The following is a 17083-nucleotide window of genomic DNA, read 5'->3' on the forward strand; positions in this document are numbered from 1 at the left end:
AAACCACATAGCTTGCCATTGATATTGCTATCTGGCAAGCTTTCCCACTGCTTGTCCAGCTTGGACCACCCTACTCATTAGTGGCTTACAGGAGCTGAGTGGGATGATTCTCCTTGGGTAGACTCAGCAGTTAACTCTTCAAACTTCATTCATTTGTTATTGGAGGAATGATCCATACTGAAAGGCAGCTAAATGTTTACACAAGATTTCCTTAAAAGTGCAGGTGTGTTTAGATTTTAATTTCTAGTTAACATTGCTCTGCAATATACTTGGTTGCTGTTGCTTTGGAATTTACCCTAATGACACTGTAAGCTGAATTCAAAGGTACCAGGAGAAATAGTTAAACAGGGGAAATAGTTAAACAGTTGTGCATGAACATAAATAGTTGAACATAAGAGATCCTGGCCCGCCTGATATCAACTGCAAGTTGTTGTTGTTATCTTGAAATCGTGAATTGTCACATTTCTTGCTGCCCACAGGAGTTTCCTTGAGGTTTGGGGAAGGCCTGAACAGGTCAGTCAGGTCATTAAGCTGCATCATAAAGAATGAATTTGACTCTATGGGCATTAAGATATTTGTGCTTCAGATAATACTTTAAACCGAGGTCCCATCTGTCTGTTCAGGTGGATGTTAAAGATCCAATGGCACTATTTGAAAAGAGAAGGGTTTATCGGGGGTGTGCAACAATCAATCTGCACACAGCGATTTCCCACAAACTGCCAAGAAGTGAATTACCAATTTTATTTGGGAGATTGTTGGCCAGGACACCGTGAGAAACTCCCTACTCTTTTCAAATAGAGCCATGGGATCCTGAGCATGCACCTGAACAGGACCTCAGTTTAATGTCTTATCCGAAAGATGGCACCATGAATGCAGTACACTTCCAGCACTGCAATGGAGTATCAGTGTAAATCACAGTACAAGTGAATACACAGTGACTACACTTTACAATAAATCATGTCAAGTGCTTTGAGATGTCTTCCTCGGAGGGTAGCGCTCCAAGATGTTATATAAATGCAAGTCTTTGTTGTTGTCAGCCTAGATGAGTTCCTAGTTCCAACTTAGGGCTTGAACAGTGGCAAAACTTGTAGGGGATTGGGGGGTGGTCAGGGGGCCTCATTATCACTTTGAGGTCGGCCAATTTTGTATGCCAAATAATTTACCCCCTTGCTGTTTTGAATTTGATGCAAATGGGAATCAGAATTGGAACACATTGGCGTGGCTGTGCTGTGCGGTCAGCCGCAAAACATTAGCTCTCCAGGCCACCTCAATCACACCCTCTCCTCCCATCTCCCCTGACCCTGACTGACAAAGCCTGGACATGGACCACAGCCTGCCTGCTCACTGACTGGCACTGTCACAAATATATGGAAGTAATATGGTTATCTTTGAGGATCTAGGAGTATCTATGAAGAAATTTCTCCCAAGAGATAGAATGGTCAAGGTTGAGTCTATGATGGTATGTCTTGCATGATGTGTAATTGGAGCCTGATGGGCCAAATTGCCTTTCTTGTACGTTGCTGTTTTGTTCTTTTCTGGACAACAAATTTACAAAGTAAGCTGTCAGAGAAACAAAACTGTCTTTTATTTAATGAATGCATGAATTAATATGTAGAATTATATTTGTGTGGGGATTGCATGTATCAGAAGGCAGGAGATTTGTTTTGTTCCGGTGACCAGGCTACTCATTCTTTTATGTGATGGGAAGTGCTGATCCTAGGGTAGTACAAGGAGGTGGTCCTTTGTGTGACAAGCTTAGGTGGAGTAACTTCTCAGGATCATTAACATGTCTGGTTATTTATATTAGTCTTGTGTTGTAATCAGCACATATAGGATGATTATGCTGGTACAAATTGTATCCAGTATGGGTTATCCAATGGTAATTGCAGACAGGTATTAAAAATTGTTACTGGTGTTACGCAAGTGAAATGTTTAAGATATAAAAAACACATCATCGAGAAGATTCTCGCACCAAGTTAAATTACACTACAAAATTACATTTGTATAGCGCCTTTCACGTCAGGGGGATGTCCCAAGGCTTTGGACAATCAGGGATTTGGACCCAGCAGTGTGTTGGGGAGTTGGGATCAAAGAGGGTGGAGGGCAGGGAGGGTGGCCAAAGGCGCAGTCGAAGAGGACGGTCTTGAGATGTGCCTTGAAGGAGGCAAGGGAGGGAACGAGGGAAAGGGAATGTGGGATGGCGTTCCAAAGGGTGGAGGCAGAGAGGCTGAAGGCTCGATCACCAATTGTTGGGGCAGGTACGTGGCGCAGGCCAGAGCCTGCTGAGCGGATGGAGCGGACTGGTTGATATGGGGTTGGCAGGTCACAGAGGTAGGAGTAATAATAATAATAATCCTTGCATTTGATATTGCGCTTTTCACGTCTTCTAAACGTCTCAAAGCGCTTCACAGAATATACTGTAAAGTGAATTGACTGTATATTTGTGGGCGAAATGCGGCAGCCAATTGCAAGTGTCCCACAAGCAGTCATGGATTGAAAATGACCAATTTATTATTGTTTTTGTTTTTGGAGGGATTATTATTAGGTGTGTGGAGTAAGAAAACTTGCCCAAGGTTTTGCCCTGCCTGGAATTGAACCCAGGTATCTCGCTTGCAAGGTGAGTACTCTAACCACTGAGCCACAGGACTCCAGATGGGGAGTGGCCGAGAGTGGGTTAGTGGGCAAGAGAGGAGGGGACGAGAGAGGGGCAGTGGGTGAGAGAGAGGTAATGGGTGAGAGAGGGGTTGTGGGAAGATCAGGGGAGTGGGCGTGGGGAGACAGTGAGGGCGAGAGAGCGGTGCGTGATAAGGGGGTTTGCTTGAGTGTAGGGCAAGCCCGTGGAGGGGGTTGCTAGTTGAGGGCGGTGGGATCACAGAGCCTGGTGCAGGAGAGGCCACAGGCTGCAGTGTTCTGGATGATCTGCAGCTTGTGGAAGGAAAAGTTGGGAAGGGAGTTGCCATAGTTGAGCCCAGATGTGATGAATACGTGAATCAGTGTTTCGGTGGCCTGAGGAAATGTCGGAGCCGGGTGATGTTGTGGAGGTGGGTGGGGGAAGACAGAGCGGGTCATGGCACGGATGTAGGGTAGAAAGAACAGTTGAGGGTCAAACAATTCACCAAGGTTCCAGACTGGCTCGGTAAGGTGGAGTGTGCATCCGTGGATGGTGATGCTGCCAGTGCCTGAGGTGTGGAGGCGCTGCTGGGAGACAAGTTAGCTCTCATCCAGGACTTGATGTCTGTCAGGACAGCAGTGGTCCTGGAGTCAAGGCAGCGAGATAGCAGGTGTCGTCCACATACACGTGAATGTTGACCCCATGTCTGCGGAGCATGCACAAGTTGAAGAGTAGAGAACCAAGGACAGATCCGAGGAACACCCGACACGGTACGGGGGCTGCAGGAGACGTTATTTGTGGAGACAAAGTGGAGACAGTGTGAGAGATAGGATCTAAACCACTTAAGGACAATCTATGCAGCTCAGTGGTTATAGCACTTGCCTCACAAGCAAGAGACCTGGGTTCGATTCCCAGGAGGGTGAAACCTTGGGTAAGTTTCCTTACTCCACACACCTGATAATAATCCCTCAAGAAAAAAAAACAATAATAAAATTGGTCGTTTCAATCTACGACTGTTTGTGGGACACTGCTGTGCGCAATTGGATGCCGTATTTCGCCAACAAATATAGTCAAGTCACTTACAGTATATTCTGTGAAGCGCTTTGAGACGTCTAGAAGATGTGAAAAGCACTATAGCAAATGCAAGGATTATTATTTCTTATTATTTTGATGAAACCTGCCCACAAAATACACAGTCAAACCACCTTACAGGATATCTTGTGAAGCGCTTTTGAGACATCCCGACTACATGATAAGGTGCACTATATTAAATGCAAGGATTATTATTATAAAACACTGCAAGCATTCAAAAAAGGAATGGTGATTTTGTTTCATCCAATTTCGTTTTGCAAATGTGAAACACCATTTAATCAGAATATCATATACAAGCACTTTAAATAAATAGTAAAATAGTAATATGATACAAAAAAATTTACACCGGTTTGGTTGTAAATCACTTCCCTTAATAACATGTTGCAATGCAACATTTGAAACAAACTACAATGGTTTCAAGATTTTATACAGGTTCATTCTTTACTTTTAGTATCGGCTGTCATATCATTAAAATAATGACAAAGTGTTTCTCTTCAGCTATTGCTGTTTACCTATGAAACTTATGAAAATACAAAAACTGACTTTATTTCTGTATATTTGAAAAGCAAAAGGCCAAGTGGTAACATTGACCAAAGCTAAAAAGGAATAGGGAAAATAGGAGTCATTTTGCTAAAAAAAACAGTTACAAAAGAAAACTATAAAAAGGGAGTGAAAGAAAGGGGGAATGAATAGAGGAACAAAACAACTGAAAGAACAGAAGAAAACTCTTCATCTGGTATAGAAACAAACACTTCATTGGACACTCACCATAGATTAATCACGTATTTGACAGAATTTATAATGATATGTTCTGAGGATTCTAAACATCCGAAAGTGGAATTAATATGTCTTCTCCTATTGGGGATGTTTTTGTCATTTTTATACATTTTTTAACCCTTTGCCCTTACTAGGAGACTTTTTCACCAAACAGACAGCTATTTAAATGGAAATTTTCTTTTGGTGAGGGCAAAGGGTTCAAGGTGCAAAATAACAGCTTGCCATCTGTCGACTACTTTCTGGAGAGTGTATGCTAAGTTTTATATTTGGTTTCTAGCATTGCCAATTTAAATACACCTTGTAAGTAAAATCTTTCAACCTTTCACCATCCATCCCTAGGATTAGTTACATTAATTAGATTAGTAAGACATACATGAACAAATTTCTAGTATTAAGTATGTATATAAAAAGTTAACAAAAAAGCTCAAACTGGAATTCAGTTTGCATTGTACACAGGTTGATCAAAATGTATTTGATATTGTAAGCTTTACAGTTATGAGTAGCATTGCTTGCAGCTTCCCTAATAATCTGGAAATTTGAATTTTATACAACTAAAAGTTGACTGCAATGCTCCTAGTTTCACATTTTCACTATGAATGGAAAAAAGTTACAGCTGCATCATTAGCCACATTATCTGAACAGGTGAGGTGAATAACTGCTATTTTATAATTTAAAAAATCATCTTTGAAGGACATGCTATTTTGTTTGCACTTCCTTATGTGCTGAACTTTGAACTCTGCTATTGTAAAATATAATGAACCTAGCTCTTGCCACTTTAAACCTTCACTTTGTTTTGTCAGCTGCTGACACATTCCACTTTTTCTGCATTACAAATGCCTGTCTCTATGTGGTCAGTTTGTTGACAGGTGCAGACATGTGACAGAAGAAGAATAGGTAGAGGTGATGATGTATGATCTATGTATTTTGGAAAAGAACAACGTTTCTTTATCTGTATTTGGCGGCCTTATTTCAAATGAAAACTTGGCAAGAAACATGGTTTCTGTAAACACAGGTAATTCTTTTGGCAAATGCATTGTCACATACTCAAATATTAGAACAGCAGAAAAATACTGATTTTGATAACTAAACTTATATACAAACTAGTTTTGTAAGATAGTATTCAGTTCAATCAAGAGGTGTTTTCAACTCTAAATTCAATGTTGATGAGACATCAATGAATTGGAGTAATAATAGGATATCTATTGATTACATTAATTACTTTCACTGTTACACAACTGGAATTATTGGAATTTGTCTTGCGTTTAATTTGTTCACCGTTATATTTTGCAATCAAGACCCACAAAAGATGACTAAAACAATGAGTAAAATAAGTCTATTTTACATCTTATAACAGAATAAGTGAGATACATTACACATAGGTGGATTAGCATCCTCCAGTAAACATAAATGGAGCATGCCATACGCTCACTTTAGTTTATTATTTCCCATCTCATTGTCATCTAATTTGTTTCCCTTAACCAAGGGCAATCACTATTTTTCTTTACTTAAGCATCAGTATGCTTTTTCCACTCCAGATGCTGATACATTTGTAGACTACCTTCCATACCAACAAATTATCATAAGTCTGCATTTGATTGATTTTATCACTAGGAGCAAATTTCTATTTTCAAGCGTGTTGCTGATACCTGTGAAAATCATGCTCCAAAACACATCACTTTCAGAAGAGGACTAAAAATTATGAAAGAAATATATATTATACTTTATGAGTAAGAAGAGCTGACATTGTGATGCATTGCGAGTTCCAGACAGTGTGCATGCCTTATGCCGAACTGGTGGGAGGTGACCATAAGCACGGTCGAAGAGCAAGGTCTTCAGGCGTGATCTGAAAAAGGGGAAGGAGGGGGCAAGGTGAATGGATTGAAAGAGAAAGTTCCAAAGTTTCGGGGTGTAGTGCTGAAAGCACAGTCGTTGATAGTGGAGTGGAGGAACGAGGGACATGCAGGAGGTTGGAGTTAGCCGAGCGAGGCAAGTGGAGAGTAAGCAGGTAGGAGAACCAGCAAGGTGCCAAGGCGTGAAGGTATTTGTAGACAAATGTAAGGATCTTGAAGACAATCCGTTCTGTGAGTTACTCATTTAACTTAGCATTTCAAATTAAGCAGAATTTGGCAAATTTTTAAATACCATCTTAATTGTTGACACTGTCAGAAAAACAGCTTCAAAGTTAATCTGCCAAATTCTCGATGTTCTAAAATGCCAAACGGAGTACAACTGGACCCAGGTGGAATTTTATACAATATAATACAAAATTTAATTTGTATAATGCCTTTCATGTTGGGAGGATGTCCCAAGGCGCTGGCTAGTCAGGGGTTGGGACCCTTTAATACAATATAATCTACATTTATATAGTGCCTTTCACATCCGGAGGACGTCTCAAAGCACTTTACTCTGCTGGCTGAACACCTAAGCCAGGGGGTTGGAGCTAAAGAGGGTGTACAAGCGAAAAATGACCAAAACTGCAGTTAAAGCGATAAGTCATTAGAGGTCTTTGAAAATGGGGAGGGAGGGAGCAATTCGGAAGAACTTTGGATGGAGTTCCAGAGAATGGGACAGAATGGCTAGAATACGATGGATAGGATGGGGGTCAGCTGTGTCGGTAGGGTTGTAGGATGTTGCAGAGGTAGGGAACAACGAGGCTGTGGAGGGATTTCAAGGTAAGAATGAGAATCTTGAATTCAATCTACTGGGGGATGGGGAGCCAGTGAGGTGATAATAGGCTTGTAGAGCCTGATGCAGGAAAGAACATGGACTGCAGTGTTCTGGTTAGTCTGTAGTTATCTGAGTCCAGTGAGCCCGACCTTGGAATAATAATATATTAATAATAATCCTTGCATTTGATGTAGCACTTTTTCATGTCTTCTAAACATCTCAAAGCGCTTCACAGAATAAATTGTAAAGTGAATTGACTGTATATTTGTGGGCGAAATGCAGCAGCCAATTGCGCACAGCAGTGTCCCCCAAACAATCGTGGATTGAAGTGACCGATTTTATTATTTTTTTTGAAGGATTATTATCAGGCGTGTGGAGCAAGGAAACTTGCCCAAGGTTTCACCCTGCTGAGCATCGAACCCATGTCCCTTGCCCGCGAGGCGAGCTCTCCAACCAATAGTCAATATATTAATATTGATATATTAATAGTCAGCGAATAGTCAAGTCTGGACATAATGAAAGTGTACAAATATAATTTGTTGTTGTTGAATGAAAGTCTCAGCAATATAAATTGCTCAGCTAGGTTACAGTAATATCCCCCAACTTCTATCAAGTTTTATTGTTAACTTTTCTCCTCTCTATATCAGAAAGAAATCATTGGCTTCACTATCGTCACATCACCATCATTTATTTCTCCATAACCCCGGATGCTTTTAAATAATCCCCTGCATTAACTGTGCATTAATGTTACTTGGTATAGGAACACCGTTTTTCTGCCTATATCACATTCTTCAGTTGTAATGATCCTCAAATCCACTGTGATGTATTTCCCCATTCTGTATTGGTTGAGTCTTTCTAATGTTTAATCCATTTATATTTTTAGAACAAGGAACCAGCACCATTTAAACTCAGTGTAATCTGAGAAAACAAGTTCAAAGACCAAATGTTATCACTGATTAAGAAAATCCTGCAGTTTCTGTTCCCAGTGTTGTTCCCCAAACGTCAACGTATTTAAGCTTTCACAACAGCTCTCTTTTTTAAAAAAAGTTCAGTGATAAATATCAGAAGCATATTTATTCTGGAAAGTTTCTTTTAAAGGTGCCCAGTTAGCTTTGGCACATCTACTTGCCAAAGATAGACTTAACAGCATACCCTTACATTTACTTCAGATAAGACTGGCAACATTTCCTCTTGATCTTTCTACCGGTTCATTTGATCCAATTATATTGTAGTCATTTATTATAGTTTAAGCAAACAGTTAATATGAAAAACGACTCATAAAAATGGCACTGATAAAGACACTTATCTTCAAAACTGCTTCCTTTCACAAATAAAGAACACAAAAGTATTCTCTGTAGATATGTAACAATTCTGCCTGGCACATGATCGCTTGTACCTGACATGATTCTGAACCAACTATACTTAATAATTGAAATATATTTGAGAACATTGCTATACTGGTCAACTGTATAATTAATACAAAGGAGTCATCCAGAAACTTTGCTTGCAATTGTAATAGCAAGTCTGTCTAAATAGGAACCATAATATTTTTCAGCACAGATGGTGGCTATTGGTCCAATATGTCTGTGCTGTTTTTTTGAAAGTGCGTTGCGATTAGGTTCCATGTACCTGTCTTTTCTCCATTCTACCTGTGTGAAATTGATGCCTTCTAGTAATTGTCTCATCGACAAATGGAAATGATTTCTATTTTATCAAAACCTGTCAAGAAGGTAGAGATATCAAACAGGTACACAAGATGGGAAGAAGAGGAGATTAGTATTGAGACGAGGTAAGAGAAACAAATGATGAGTCCTGGCATGAGGAGAGAGACAAATAGTGGGAAACTATCTGGAAGAATCACAGTGAAGGAGACGGTTACACAGGAAATATGGGATGGTTACAACCAAGCCAGAAATGCCATTGTAATTGGTGACTCAATAGTGCGGTATGTTTATCCAGAGTTTTTGATAAGATGAATAAAGCTCTATGCTGTATTCTGTTTCCCGGGACAAAGATGAATGCCGCAGAATGCACTTGGCTCAAATCCAAACTAACGGGCCATTGCAAGATTTTGAGGGGCCAAAAGCTACCCTCACCTCAGCCAAATCATCCTTCTACTCCAAATTCATCCTGGAGGCCAAGGACAATCACAGGCTCCTCTTCTCCACCACAAACTGGCTCCTTTGCCCGTCTTTGCAGGCCTCACCTATCCTCTCCTCCAACTCCAAATGCGAGGAGATGATGATGGACTTCCTCGGGTCCAAAATCAAGAGGATTCTCTCTGCTGCCTCTGCCCTTGCTACTGCCATCCCCTCCCAATCTCCCAATCCTCTTCCACTCTCCACCCATTCCTCCCTCGACACTTTCAACCCTATCTCTGTCTTCTCTCTCTTATGTCATTTCCCGAATGGAAGTCTATCCCTTGTTCCCTTGAACCTACTCCTATGTCTCTCCTGACCCTACAGCTCCAACTCTTTGCCCCCTGCTAAACAACATTGTCAACCTATTTTTGGGCAATGGCACAGTTCCCATCTCTTCAAAAAAACTGTTGCTGTGAAAATACTTTTTTTAAACAATGGTTACTGCAGTATATTATAAAAGTATACTGTGCACATGCTTATGCATGGAAACCGAGCTTATAAATCTCTCTGACTTTCAAATACAGATCTAACAAGTGTCAGTTGTTCCTAATTTTTTCAGAAATCGTTTTAAAATTTCTATAGTTCACTGCAAATAAACATGCAATGAGACAAAGAAAAACGTTAAAAAGACCTCCCCTCATTTCAGTAGATTGGTAAAAGAAAATTCTCATAGATTCTAATGATCTGCCCTCAGAAATACTGCTCAGACAATCAAGTACGAAGAAAAGCATGGAACAATTGAGGTAAAGACAGTGTTAATAGGAACAAATTGCATTTTAAACGATCGATTGTTAAGGGAACAAAAGAAAATTTTTGTCAGACAAACAGAAATACTGGAAATCTACAGAAGGTCAGCCAGAATTTGAAAGAGAAAAATAGATTAACATTTCGAGTATGACCCTTCATCAGAACTGAAACAATTAGGATTTTGTTCAAGGAATACAGAATAGCAAGAAAATAAAAGAAGTTAAAAAAATTACATTCAGAAACAGTTGATGGACCATTAGTGGATTGTGAAGCATTAGCTACGAAAACAGCAGGAAGAAGATATGAAAAATCAGCTAAAACCGCATAGCTTGCCACTCAAAGCACTTCCTGGCAAGCTTCTCTGTGCTTAACTAACTAGGACCACTTTATCCATTAGGACTTTGACTTGCAAGATTAATAGGAGTTGTCTGGGAAGCATCCCAGAACCCAGTGGTAGTTTGCCCTCCAACTCCTGTTGATAGGCCAGGTTGGCAGGTCTGTCATCAGCAGTGCCCTGGGGTAAAGTGGACTCACCTGGCTCTGGAACCCCACAACTGAGACAGTCACAGAGGATTGACTTGAACCCAAGTTTTAAAATGAGATCGGTCAAGCTTCTATCAATGTTCAAGATTAAATATTAAATGAAGGATTAAATATTGCTCCTGAAATTTATGTTGCGCTTGGTTAGAGATGTGTACAGATATATATTATACTTTCTTAAATGTTTTAACATGCTTTCCAGCATTCAACACACGTTGTGTGAGCTCCAGGATTCTGTCTCATTATACCTTCTGCTTTCCCTCTTTCTAAAAATCCTTTGAGTCACTTTGTATCAACTTTTTCCTTTACTGCCAACTTCCTGAAGTAATATTGGAAGATGTTTCAACGTTATGTTTTACGTCTAATACTGTGTCCCTTTCTAATTTTCTTTGGCTTCACAATCTTTTTTTAAAACAAATTTGATTCCATATTGTCTTCCTGGCCCTTTTCTTCTACAAGATTTGTAAATCGTTCTTTCTTAATTTCGCTTTCAGTTTTCCTGTTAATCCATTTTGGAATAATTTAGCGTCATTTACCTCCTGTACTTAATTACATGCTTGAATTGCATGCTCCACTTAATCTTTTTGAAGGATGTCCTCGACTAATTTATACTTGAGTAATGCCCTATACCTCCACTCCCCTCCCATCCCACTTGTTTTTGAGAGTTGGGCATGACACTCTTGACACACAACAACAACCTCTAATAACAGCCTCTCTCAGCTGTGGAACAGAAAGTAGTTTCAATAAAAGAAAGTAACAGACATGTAGACTGATGCCTTAGACATATGTGCAACAGCAATCCGCAATGCAATTAATGTTCCCTAAACATTATTTCCACTTTTAAAATGGTAAAGAAATGTGAGGCAAAATTAGTTGTGTCTGTTAGACAGGCAGCTATAATAATTTTGCCAGCACATGCCCTTTGCTCATTATTAGAATGGAAATAAGCCTTTCGTGTTACAGTGAATGCATTATCAGCAAGTGCACAGATGGTCATGTGGGTACAGATGATTAAACAAGTTATGGGAAAACGAGCAATGGCAAAGAATGTTATTGTTCTCTCTTGCTGTTACAGAAATGTTGGGAAGCTGTTATACTGTTGTATTCTCAACGAAGCAATGATCATTTGAAATAACTCTACTCATTGTTGGGAAATGCTCTTCATGGTTATGACACGATTCTGAAAGGTGGTAGAAGGATAAAAAGCAAGCAGCATGCAATTTTTGTGACAGGCTTACGCTCCAAACCTTCTCAACTCCTCAAAGTGGTCATACAGGATTTGATATGCATGTTACAACAATAAATTAATGAATTTATTGTCAGTAACTCCTTAGGGATCTCTTTTTGCAGGACAAGTGTTGCTTGTACACCAATGTACTACATGAAACTGGCATAATAGTGCAGAATAAAAAAATGGAGTATGTTTTATATGCCTGCTACATACTGTGGTGTAGAAATCAGTAAGAGCATGATGAATTGTGAATAGAAATTTTCTGAAATTTACATATTAGGAAAAATCTGTTGAGACATTAAACTAAGTGTTGATATACAATATATAGGAAAATGTACTACATCAAACAAATACAAAGTGTATCAATATAGTCCATATTTTGTTTTCAATCTAAATGTTCACAGGCTTTACCCAGTTGTTGAGGATCTACACCAATCTGAAATATCTCAATTTCACAGTGATGGCCTTTTAAATAATGCTTTAACAAATTAATTAACTTTTTCCTGAAGATATCTTGGCTTTAGGCTGCATACTCAGTGAAGACTACGTGGAAGCTGAGCTTAGACTTCAATGACAAACTTCCTAAGTGCATGTTGGCTGGAACAAAAGCATATAATTAATGAGAAGTGTTGAGAACTGCTGACAAAAGATATGCTATCATTGAAGACAACTGAAAAGAAACAAGGCTGAACAATGCTGACCAGAAAGCAAGCCAATGAGAAAATATTGTGAAAAAGGCATGGATGAAGAATGATACTAAATTAAACCGATTAATGAGCAATGATATGGGCGACACTAATGAGAAATACTGGGAACCACTGAAATCCACAGTGAATGAAACGGGTGATGAGAATGATCAGTGAATGGAACTATACTGTACCATACAAAACTTCTAATGGGAAAGGGGAGGAGAGGGGAGGAGATGGGAGGAAAGGGGAGGAAAACTTGTGCCTTACAAGATCCAAATGGAGAAGGAGGGGTTGCAGCAGGAGGCTTTTAATGGATAATCAGTGAAGCAGCTAAAAGCTGCATCAATAAAACTGGCTAAACACAACTGAGGGCTCCACCATCAAAGCTGAGTTAAACCTAATTATCAAATAGTAAATAAAAAAAGCTTAAACATATGAGAAATAGGGATATCAATATGCAAGAATACATTTAATGGCATTTCACCATTCAATTACAATTAAGCAAGACAACTGAATTATTTAAGCAACACAATCATTCAGTGTACAATCATACCATCCACTCGTTAAATAAATACTGACATTTTAGCTGTTTACCTCCAGTATGCTGTTAAATGATAAGGAGAATACTGATTTGAAATCACTGATTATGCACATTCTACATAAGAGAATATGGTGCAAATCATAAGTGACAAAGTCACAAATGTGACTGGAATGAACATAGTTTTCAACTCATGACTATGTGGTATTGTTCAAAGTGGAAAAGAAATATATATTAAGAGTTACTGTTAAATCATAGCAGAATGGGCGGCTTGGCATCTCAGTCATAATGCTCTGTCTTCTGCTGTACAATATAGATAATCCTCTCCTGCAAGTGAAAGGAATGACGACTAGGGAAATCTTTATTAAGTTAGAGAAGAGATTTGCCTCTATCCTTCACTCAATGATCTACTTGACTTGGAAAATTTCTTTCCAACTCCCTCAGCTTGGTGCAGACAAAGTTTTAAGTTTATTTAAATCATCAATGTTCATTCATAAACAAAAGGCAAAATACTGCAGATGCTGGAAATCTGAAATAAAAACAGAAATCACTGGGAACACTCAGCAGGTCAGGGAAAGTGAGTTAAAGTTGGAGAGAGGAAAGTGAGTTAAAGTTTCAGGTCGATGACCTTTCGTCAGAACACTTTAGGTCGATGACCGTTCAGGATGGATGTTAAAGATCCCATGGCAGTATTCGAAAAAACATAAGGGAGTTTGCCCTGGTGTCCTGGCCTACAATGACCTAAATAAAAAAAGTTACTCACTTTGTGGGAAATTGCTGTGGGCAAATTGGCTGCTGTGCCCACCTATGTCACTAAACTTCATAGTAAAATCCCATAAAGCACCTTGAGACCTATCAACATTATGATGTTATATGGCGCTATATCAAATCCAAGGATTGTGTTATAAACAAAGTGACACTTTTTACAATGTTGCCAATTGAGCTCCAAAAAGACCCTACTTACCACACCCCCGTCTCAGTTTAATACCTCATCCGAAAGATGACACTTTCAAAAATGCAGTATATCTTATTATGATCAAAAATAACTCATTTATAGGCCTTTGCAGAACTTGGGTGAGCTACTGTGCCAGAAAGTTCTCTATAATAATTCTTGCATTCGGTGTTGAGTATAGCATCTGTAATATTGAAACATCTCAAAGTACTTCACTGGTAATTCTGTCAAATATAGTGACTATGTTATTTGTAGGCAACTTGAGCACAGCAGATTCCATTAACAGCCATTAAATGAATGATCAATTTATCTGGAAAATTGTTCACCAAAATACAAGGAGAAACACTTTTCAAATAATGTCTTTAATCTTTAATGTCCACCAACCAATAGACAATACTTAATTTTGCTTAATAACTTTGCTTAATAACTCATTTGAATCTCTGCTAGATAGTGAACTCAAAGTCCTGATATGGGCTCTGAACCGAAAACCTTCTGACCCAAAGGCAAAACTGCTACCAACTAAACCAAAGTGATATCTTCTACATATCATCATCACCACATTTTACTTCTAATTACCAAGTCAATTTTCAATATTTCCTAGTACTTGCTTATTGCTTAAATATGCAACGTTGCATACATTAAGCATTAAGAATCCCTGGAGGCAGTCTACAATTCTGCTCGAACCATTGCTCATCATCTAACTTGTGGATAAAATTAATACATATTTGAGACCCCTATTCAAAGATGAACTGGAAATTACAAGCATTACCCAATCTCTAAATATTATACTCTAACATGAAAAATCTGTTTATATAAAATATTTATATCAAATGTTTCCCTGTCCTTTCTATTAGATTCAGTGGAGATATGCAGCAATGGTTAAGTGTATATTAAATTACATGGTCTTTGTCAATCCCTATAACTTTAAAAATATATAAATGATTCAATGATAGGTAAATATTTAATGGAAAACAAGTGAAAATGAAAGATTGTTACTCTTTATGAAAGTACACTAACTAATTCTAAGGATTAAATTAATGAACTACTTATCAGTGCAAGAGTTTCCTCAGTTAATTACGTTGTCAATAATACTGTCTGACAAATGCTCTGCATAGCGTAGCTATTTCTTTCTTTTATCAGGACAGGGAGACATTCTCTTCTACTTTAGGTTGTATTTTAACTAATCCAACATAGCAAATCAATATTGTATGGCAGAACGTGTGCTGCACAAACCTCGCTTGTACTCAGCAGAGACAAAGTGCTTTACAGTTTCAACAATGACCTTCTTGATATGCAGGTTTATTTAAAAGCAACTTTTAAAAGGTAAATATCAAAGTACTTTGTCACTCCAACAAGCTGCATACATTCATCATTTTATTAATTCCTACTACATCTTTCGCAATGTTTTCCTTTTTGCTGTGATGCATATTAAACAGTTGTTACCCTTCAGATGATCTAAGTAACGTTGACCTTGTATAATGTGATACAGCAGAAATTGTACTCTGCACCATACAGTATAAGATATCTTTTAGATAAATGTCCAAGAATGAGAGATGGATTTTAATAAACACGACTACGATTGTTGACAGTGACTTCCTCAGCTTATGATTCCATTTCATTTTTATGCATGGTACTGACTTTTTTTCTTTTGTTTGTTATTTTGTTGCACACGCAAACCAAATCTGAAAGATCTCAAAATTCTGACTGGAGATAAAAAAGGATCTGAAGTCAGTTTATAGATTACCTCATGGGATTATGGTCTGCCCCTAACCATGTGGGATATGGGCTTTCCTCTTGATTTTTTTTTGTTGAGCAATTAATACTAGTGTTAATACATGGTAGGTCACAATTTGCACCCATTATTTTAGGAAATCTGATTTGATAAAGAACACATCTTGTATTATTTGCGCGCTGGGAAGCTACCCTGTGTGAAGGGCCCTATATCAATGTAAGTTGTTATTGTTGTTGTTGTTATTTAGTCCTTTATATTAACAAAATCTTCCTGGCCCAATCTTCTGAAATATTTAAATAGAGCTACAATATAATGACATTGCTGCATGACAATTGTTATAAAACCACAAGTTTTCACAACATCTCACCTTTTAACACTAAAAGGTATAAATTAAAAGGAACCGTATCCCAGCAACCAATAAAAAAAAACTTCAATTCAAAAAAATTCTATTTTGGACTTCTGGTATAAACCATGGCACTATTCAAATGATTTTGAAGACTAAAAATGGGTTTCAGCATGAACTTGGCCCATTTAATGAAAGTATTAAAAGTGTATAGCTGTCAACATGCCTAACCAAGTACAGTATTTTGTTGCATCTGTATTTGAAGTCTATTTCATTGTAAGTCAAATAAATTACTGTTGCTTTGTATAATAATCCTTGTATTTGATATAGCGCCTTATCACGTTTTCGAGACATCTCAAAATGCTTCACAGAATATACTATAAAATGAATTGACTGTACATTTTGTGGGCAAAACATGGCAGCCAATTGCGCACAGCAGTGTCCCACAAACAGTCATCGATTGCGTCACTAAATGATTATTATTTTAATTATTTTTTGGAAGGGATTATTACCCTCAGAAAATTGATCTGCCAATCGACTGACAACTGGGTTCCTACTTACTGCTAGGTGAACAGAGACGTTTGGAGTAACAAAACTTGCCCAACATTTTGCCCTGCCCAGGAATCAAACCCAGGTCATCTCGCTTGCGAGGCGAGCGCTCTAACTACTGAGCTACAGGACTCCCATTTGGCATCTACATAATAGATAGGCATTAAAGCCATGCAAGGTTTGAAATTCCATCTACTGTTGGCCTGCAAGGCAGTTTTGTCTTGCAAATTTAAGATCATACAGAATTTTGAAAAAATCTTAAAATCAGTTTCAATTTGAATGTCAGTTTTCAACATTTCTTAAAAAGAATCGACTTCCAAATTAAGGCTGAATTAAAGAATTTTCCAAAATTCTGTGCCATATTAAATTGAAAGATAAAATAATTTTACAGGATCCTGCCTTCAAATAGACATGTACAGAATGGGGAGGGTTAAATACAAAGGCAGCATGTGTTGTGCTTCTATTAAATTGGTC

The 17083-nt window shown here is 38.3% G+C and overlaps 1 protein-coding gene across 4 annotated transcripts in view; it reads right to left on the reverse strand.

The window, feature by feature from the left end:
• The window catches only part of cunh10orf67 (chromosome unknown C10orf67 homolog), a 78182-nt gene that overhangs the window by 20970 nt on the left and 40129 nt on the right, over positions 1 to 17083 (reverse strand). The window lies entirely within an intron of this gene.

This window comes from Callorhinchus milii, unplaced genomic scaffold (assembly GCF_018977255.1).
Source record: "Callorhinchus milii isolate IMCB2004 unplaced genomic scaffold, IMCB_Cmil_1.0 Scaffold2, whole genome shotgun sequence".
NCBI classification, from domain to species: Eukaryota; Metazoa; Chordata; class Chondrichthyes; order Chimaeriformes; family Callorhinchidae; genus Callorhinchus; species Callorhinchus milii.